At 41.6% G+C, this 8,146-nt stretch overlaps 1 long non-coding RNA gene across 3 annotated transcripts in view; it reads right to left on the reverse strand.

The window, feature by feature from the left end:
* Positions 1-3,093, reverse strand: part of LOC141410010 (uncharacterized) — an 87,181-nt gene extending 84,088 nt beyond the window's left edge. For 2 of the 3 annotated variants that reach the window (XR_012433211.1, XR_012433209.1), the window contains exon 1: positions 1,985-2,806. This is a non-coding gene — a long non-coding RNA (uncharacterized lncRNA). Of the gene's footprint in view, positions 1-1,984; positions 2,807-2,941 lie in introns of those variants that run through there. The other variant, XR_012433210.1, reaches the window with a different exon arrangement.
* Positions 3,094-8,146: the final 5,053 nt, after the last annotated feature.

Below are 8,146 nucleotides of genomic sequence, written 5' to 3' on the forward strand. Positions count from 1 at the left end.
TTCCAGTAGAGGGCACTCAAAGCTCAAATAAATGCATGCAATCATTTTTACAGCAATTGTTGTTTTATATAATTAAAACTCATCTTTAAATGAAAAAGAGAACATCTAATTTAATAAAACTTAATTACTAGTCATGCATGTAAATTTTACTAAAATGAGATGAGATCTTATAAGTGTCTAAATGAGGACATGCCTCCCCAGACACACTTCTTTCATTTTCACTCAGCGCACAACTAAAAGCGGAAAGGAAATTCTCTTGTCTAAGATGTGAGTTGGGCTTTCAAAACACCAAGTCTGCCACAGACACCTGATCCTCAAGTTCTATTTTCATTCCCATCTGGACTTCTTCGATAAGGGTTTTCAATACACTGGAAAATAATCCTGTGGGCTACTGGACAAATATCTTTCAATGGAAAACATCTAAGAAAGAGTTAATAAGACAGAAATGACATTGGAACTAGAGAGGCCACCCTCTGAAATATGTACAACCAATGAATGAGATGGTTAATACTGAGGTTGTTGCCACCGCACAGTCCATAAGAAGTTCTCAGGAAAGTTTCAAGAAGATCTTATGTTTTAGAGAGTTAAGAAAATGCAAGTATTATCACTGCTTGAGGGAAGACTATCTTCCAAGCACAAGATTAACTCTGTGTGGCTTTGGTTCCACGGGACAGAGTGGCGGTGGAAGATATAAACAGTGGTAACATTGCTGTCCTCCTAGAGGAACTAGGCCCTGGGATCAAATGATTCTACTGCTGACGTCTTTGCCATGGTGGGGCTGCTATGATCCAAACATGGCAGCTTTTCCAGACACAGAGAACATTTCAGTTTGAAGTTATTTTTTACGTTGGAGTAATGATTCTTCGTGGGGAGCACATGGGAATCATGCCAGCATCCTTCAATAATGGTGATCCATCAACATGAATTCGTGTCTTCAGTAGAGTTCAGGATGCTACAGGGGAGAGAAAACTGTCTCCAGAAAAGTCTTTTTGGCAAGGATGGTAGCCCTGGCATTATAAAGAGTATGTTATGACTTATTGATAACGGATTTTTAAAATAACTAGTTGCAAGACTTTGAAACATTTTGATTTAAGAACTCCCTTTATCTGCACCTCATCCTGACTAGACACACAGTCCTCCTTGCACTCAGAAACTGAGTCTCTTTTCCCCAGGAATAGCTCAGTGCTGGGATTCTCCTGTCATATTAGAGATGCATCAACTCTGTTACACTCAGAATGCAAATACCAGCGAGGCCAAAGTCTAAGAAGCTATGCAAAATGGAGGTTTTGTTGTTTTTTTTTTTTTTTAAAGCACTTTCCCTTTTTCCTAATAACATGGCAGTACAAGATAAGAGATTTAGAATTTAAGACCCTGAGGGTGTCCACACATCAATAATGACAATCAAAGTACTTTAAAACTGTAGGTTAAATATAGAATATTTATGGGTTGGTGTCATCGTTGGCCATATCTAGCCTTGCCATCTATCGTTGAAAGACCAGGCTGCCGCTGTCTCATTGTTTATTCTTTTTCTCAGTTCTCTGACAGCGGCTTGGCTTATAGTTGTAGGCAATAAATTACAAGGTTGAGTCTAGTTTCTAACCTTGTGGCTAAAGATCTCCCATTACCTGGTTAGGCAAGCTAAATATTTTACTTAAAATGGCATCCTTAATCATTATAAGAAAATCATTCAAATGAGAGTGAATGCTGATGGCCTTAACATGAACAAGCAGTTCCCTTTACAAGTGTGGTAGAGCGGCAAACACACAGTAGTGCAGCCAGAAGGTCTGCCTTCTATAATTTGGGCAAGTGTTTCTTCCCTCTGAGTCTCAGTTACTCCTTCTTCACCCAAAGCAAATAATCTGCAGACTCTTTGCCTGTAGGTATGATTTTTGTATCACCTAGGATGCATTCTGCTGCAAGCAACAACAATAACAAAAAACCTAGCTAAAAGTGGCTTAATAAATAAAGGTGCATCTGGTCTTACCCGACAGGAAGTCTAGGCACCAGGAAATTCCAGGGAAGTTCAGTCAGGAGCTCAATGATGTCAACCATCTCTGCAATCATCTTGGCCTTTGCTTCAAGATCACAAGACGGCTGTTCCCAGTATCATATCCTCACACGGTGACATTTAGAGACAGAAAAATTGGTATTTTTCTTATTTCCATTTTCTTAAGGGCTGAAAACACTACTCCAGAAGTTCCAGACTTCACCTCACTGACCAAAATTGTGCAAAATGTCCATTCCTGGGTGAACCACTGGTCTAGGATACAGAATTACCATAGTTAGCCTGGATCGATCAACATTCTCCCCCTGTGGCAGCAAAGAGTTCCAGACTGCCCTGCCATACAAGGTGAACATGAACAAAATCAGGGTTCAGTGAGGAAAGGGTGGTGGCAGGTGACTATGGCTCCTTCCCAATCTCTATTTGCATGGAAACGTATACACAGATTTACTCATTCATACCCCTAATGACTAGTATTTCTATCTAACTAACACAGTTCCATCAGGTAGACTCTGCCCTCTTTGCTGCACAGTTTGGAAACTGTCCTCTTTAGAACATATTTTCAGTTTGGTCAAAGTACTTAGGAGCGCATACAAGGCCCCACATATTAAATTCCTCAAACAGGATCTCCTAAGCCTGCTTTAACTTTATTGAATCCCAATCCCTGTAACTAATGACATTCCATGATATCAATTATGGGGAGAGTGGATCTGTCATCACTGCTAGAGCCTCACTAAGTGGCGATGGCATAGAAGGGGAGAGGAACATAGGGTTGCTTCTAAAACTCATCATGATCAAAAGGTCAACTTCACATAACCAGTTTTTTTCTGTCCCTGTGGTTCGATAATTTCCTTCAGAAAAGACCCAGAAGCCTCCATTTACCATATATGTCCTCATCTTTCCATTTCAGGAAACCTCTTCAATTCACGATGGTCTCACCTGTGTTCAGCATGGTACACTGTCTTCCCTTCCCTCCACGAGGATGGTTCCACAGATGAAAACAGGTAATTTATGACCGGGGCAAAGTGATGTGGCTTCTATTCTTTACCCTTTCACCTCTGGCTTCATTGTCTTTGTCTGAAATCCTGTTACTGGGGATGGAGGGGAAACGGAGCTTTTCTTTTGGAGTTGGGCTGGAGTTCCTCCTTATCTCAGTCCAGCTGAGCTGGGACTGCAATTTGTTCTAGGAGACTGTCACACTGGAAGAGTAACTGAGCTCATAAATTAGAAGAGAGCTGAGGTCCAAAATACCAGAAGGTGAATCAGGATGTTCTCAACAGTCAGAGGAGCAGGGCAGAGGCAGATGTCAGTTGGGAAATGGATCCAGAAATTCAGTGCCAGGACAGTGTGAGCAGGAGAAAGCACCTCCCCCCGCATCAAGGGAACAAATAGAGAGAAGGGGACGGAGCAACTGATGGACATGTGGGTCTGCCAGTCTGGCTTAACCAGGAGTCGTTTGGATAAAAAAAGTCTTCCAAGTTGTTTGCATCATCAATCTATTGGGCTTTGAGAATGGCAGTGATAAAAATAAGAACACATTTCTAATTTTCTTGTTTGAAATAGAGTTGCTTTGGGATTGAAAGCTATTTATTCTTATACTAATCTGAGGTTCTCCCTTGTTCTCATACTTTAACCTCATCTTACTCAAGATTCTTTCTAGATTTAGGGATCATTATTCACATGCAGTTACATTGTATCTTCAGGGAAAATGAGTTGGCATGGAGTTTGTTGTGTCTGTCTCCCTATTATTGCTGTGGATTTAGATGTGTTATTTTGTACAACATGTTAAAGAAAATAACCTGGAGACACTATGCATGTACATTTGGGTTCAGACGACAATTTAGTCGATAGATTCATTCTGTGTAGAGCAATTAAGCTGTATTTTCTTAAACATGCCTGCATTGAAAAAGAATGATTTTCTAGGGATAAATCTATCTATTGATAACTATATCTATATCTATATCTATGTCTACATCTATATCTATACCTAATCTCTATCTATATTTACATATGTCTTAGTTGAGAAGCCTTTTAGCTTCGAGGAATAGAAACTCGACTAATACTAACTTAGTCATGCAGAGGCTTATATGTCTCAGTTAACAATACACTTGGAGCCAGACAGTCCAAAAGCTACTGTTTTCATCTTTTTGCTCTGCCATTCTCAGCATGATGGCTTATTGCCTCAGTGTCAAAAGGTGACTGCTCCAGCTCTAGCCATCTCATCTGTGTCCAAGTCAGGAGAAAAAGAAAATTGCTGGCACTTTCTGTACTTTTATCAGGAAACGATGGGTCTCATGGGCTTGCTACCTACAGTGAAAGCTGGGAAAAGGTGCTTTTTGTTTTTCCAGCCTTCATGGAAGAGGTGGCCCCAGAAGAATGGGGCTGGGGGTGATTCTGAAGTAAAGCAGCTAAGAATGACCCACGCCTCGCTGCAGTGAAGACCCAACACAGGGCAGCAGTGACAATCTAAGGACAAGATCTTGTTTGTTGGTTTTAACTTGGGCATTTTTATAGGGTTTTCTTATTTAAAGGAAACTTTGCTTGGAATGCCGTAACAGCCCTGAACAATAGTAGATGTTTAGAGCTTCAGAAGCTGAATTTAGAAACAGCCTGAGGGCTGGCGAGTGGGAATGTTAAAAACAACTTTTTAAATCTAATGTTTACTTATTTGCCTTGCATTTCTTCACTTATACCTATCTTTTCATAAAGAGATTTCAGGAGTCTTATAAAGGAACATAAATTATTACAAAGTAGCACAAGTTAAAGTTGGAGCAAAAAAGTGTATGGAGCAGAGCAACCTGGAAACAGAAATTGGACCAGAAATGCACTTCATGTTGAGATAAACGTGTACTCTGGGAGGGACCTAAATCTGCCTTTAATCTTTTTATCTGTCAAAAAGGACAATCATGGCAGTCACATACATAGGTCACAGGGCATATGAGGTGCAAACAGAGCCAAGGTATCAAGGAAGAGCACAAAAGAGGGTCCTACATCCAAGTATTTCATCTAGTTGCCCAATTTCTCTTCCTTATTTTTTGGCTCCTGTTTCCTCTAGAACACATCCTATCTAGGTTTCCTTCTGCTGTAGTGTGAATGACTCTCCCTATGTCTTGGAGCTGAATCAGGAGGAGAGCAGGCATCATCCATGGGTGCCCTCCTGCCTCCCAGTATTATTAATATTTGCACCTCCCTCTTGGTCGTGAGGGCTCCACAGCCGGCTGGCCATTTGGAGTATTTTTTCTAGTGCCTCTCTTGTGAAGCGACATTTTTGCTTTACTTCTTTTCTTGGGTTACAGGAAAAAGAAGACAAATTTATTAGAACATGTAAGGTATCAGGTACTAGTTGTATGTCTTCTAGTAGCTCATTTAATCTTCCTGCTAGCTTGGAAGGAGTCACATATTATAGTTGGGTTGAATTATTTGCCCAAGGTTAGAGCTAATCACTGGCAGAGCTGGGATTTGAGCTTGGATATGTCTCTGAAGTCTTTCCATTAAACCCTGCATTTATTTATAAAACCGAGTTCTACTGCTGAAGTTGGGCATCTGAGGTTAGGCTAATCTCTCCTCTTACCTCTACTCCCCAGCCAATTTCTCTGAAGGCTGTGCTCAGAAGTTTCCTGGAGTTGGAATTGGAAGGCTCATTTATTATTTTGTATTCTTTTACTGAGTAGCTGTGTGACCATGGGTATTTCACTGAAGCCTTCTCAAAGCCTGTGCAGTGGGAACTACGATTACAACCCCACTGGCTTCATGGTAGTGGCAGTGGGAGGGAGGGGTCGGTGTCAAATTCAGACTAGATTGTATTTGTTGTAATTGCTATGGAAAAAAATACGCTTTAATCACATTCAATGCGTTGTTTTTTACTTATTATTATGACCTCAAGATGTTGTTGTTGAGAAAAATCCTACTTCTCCTTTGGTTTTCAGCCCTTGGGTCACTTTTTAAGGAAAATCTGGCTGTCTTGTCTCCGGGAGTGCTGACTCCATGAGCTCCCTATTCTGTTAATGTTTGCCTTCTTCCTGCAGAAAAGGGGAGGTTGACTGTTTTATTCAGGGCTGTCTTCCTAGCCTCTACCGCAGGAGTTAATACAGATCAATAGAAATATCTCTGAATTTTAATGTCAGGTTGACCGTCAGGTTGAGAGATCACTCCTTAAAATTAGAAGACTAAAATTTTTTTAGCAGATATTTCTTGCAGTGAGGTAGTTGCTTTGGGAAGGGAGGGCATTTGGGGTCGTGTCAAAGGTGAATAGTGGCCGGGCGCGGTGGCTCAAGCCTGTAATCCCAGCACTTTGGGAGGCCGAGACAGGTGGATCACGAGGTCAGGAGATCGAGACCATTCTGGCTAACATGGTGAAACCCCGTCTCTACTAAAAAATACAAAAGAACTAGCTGGGCGAGGTGGCGGGTGCCTGTAGTCCCAGCTACTCGGGAGGCTGAGGCAGGAGAATGGCGTAAACCCGGGAGGCGGAGCTTGCAGTGAGCTGAGATCCAGCCACTGCACTCCAGCCTGGGCGACAGGGTGAGACTCCGTCTCAAAAAAAAAAAAAAAAAAAAAAAAAAAAAGGTGAATAGTTTGTAACTCAGACATCTCATAAGGCTGATCCCACTCACAGCTCCAAGAGGAAGGACTCATGCTGGGGAAGTAAGCACAGGAGCAACTAGATAAAACAGATCCTAACTGACATTTTAGTGCCTCTCTAAAACAGAAATTGCTGGTGTGTTGTACTTACACACACAAGGCTATATACACTTACACCCATCTCTGTGGGATCATGTGCACAGACACATGACACTGTAGTTGGACTCTGAGGAGCACACCCTGGGAAGAAGGGGCTTTGGAAACTCAGCTAATCATTCCTGCAGATCCCTCAGTTATTAGCAGGGACAGCGGCCATCCTGCAACCACAGTCGGGCGGCCTCTGCCCCTGGCCGCTCCACACAACTCTGCAGCTCCTCAGTCCTCTGCCTTGGCAGAGTTTCCAACATTTAAAAGTAAATAAGTAGAGAATTTTCTTTTTCTCATAATGAATGGTTGCAAATCAAGCTCAGCTTATACCTAGAATCCAGGAACATATTCTTGGATTTGACTACCTGGAAATGAGAAATTTGAGGCAATGTCCTCCCAGCATGACTTCCTAACCACCAACATAGTTTAGGGTAGTATCCACACACAAGACAAGGGGGAACGGGCTGAGCTGCAAAAAGAAAATGGAAACATTCAAGGGAGACAGTAGGAAAATTTTTTTGACTCTGCAGCCAATCGGGCAATGGAATAAATGACTTGGGGAAATATTTGTGGCTCCCTAAATAGAGGTGTTCAGGAGAAAAGTGAGATGGAACACATATTCTCATCGTCATTATTAAGCAGCATTTATTGAGTGTGGACAGAGTACAAGATAGCTTTCCAACGGCTGAGGCACCCCCAGTTCCTGTAGAAAAGTGTGGAGAAGAACTACATTTTGGCACTCTGGGCCATGGCGGAACTCATGACTCACGAGGACCCTGCTGGCGGTCAGAGTCTGTGACTTCGTGGCAAGTTTACAAACTCTGAGACGCCTTCTGCTCAGAAAACCGAGTCTCAGGCTGGTTATGAACATGAAAACATTAATAATTGCTGTGATCATTAATGGTAACTCTAACAGTTTAGTTAGAATTCTATGTGAGATTTTTGCTATTGTGTTTTAAAACATTATTAATCAGACATACCATTTTTCTTATTTGATATAGAACATTGCGATTGGGAATAACCACTAAGTATTCGGCCTCATTTTGAACTGAAACAGGAGGGCAAACAGAGAATGGTATGAATAAAGGGGAATGGGCTGGAAAGTTGCATGTGAGACAGAAAAAAGTAGGAAAAGTCTAGGCCTTTGTTCTTGTCCAGAATCTTATCATGTAGTAGAAGGAAGAAAAGTAGTTGGTCAAAATGCTCCAGAAAAACCTTCCTCATGACCTGCTTTTCCTTAGAACTACAGCAGGGGTAAAAGACAGAAACATAGAATTGTCTCATTATTTCATAGAAAAGCTACCCTCCTAGTTCCCCTTTTTGGTTACTTTAAATAACCAACAACCAAACTGATAATTTGGGAGATATTTTCATTAACTCTGATTTCCTGGGGCCTGACTGGCTAACTTATGCATT

Source organism: Macaca fascicularis, chromosome 3 (assembly GCF_037993035.2).
Source record: "Macaca fascicularis isolate 582-1 chromosome 3, T2T-MFA8v1.1".
In the NCBI taxonomy this organism is placed as follows: domain Eukaryota; kingdom Metazoa; phylum Chordata; class Mammalia; order Primates; family Cercopithecidae; genus Macaca; species Macaca fascicularis.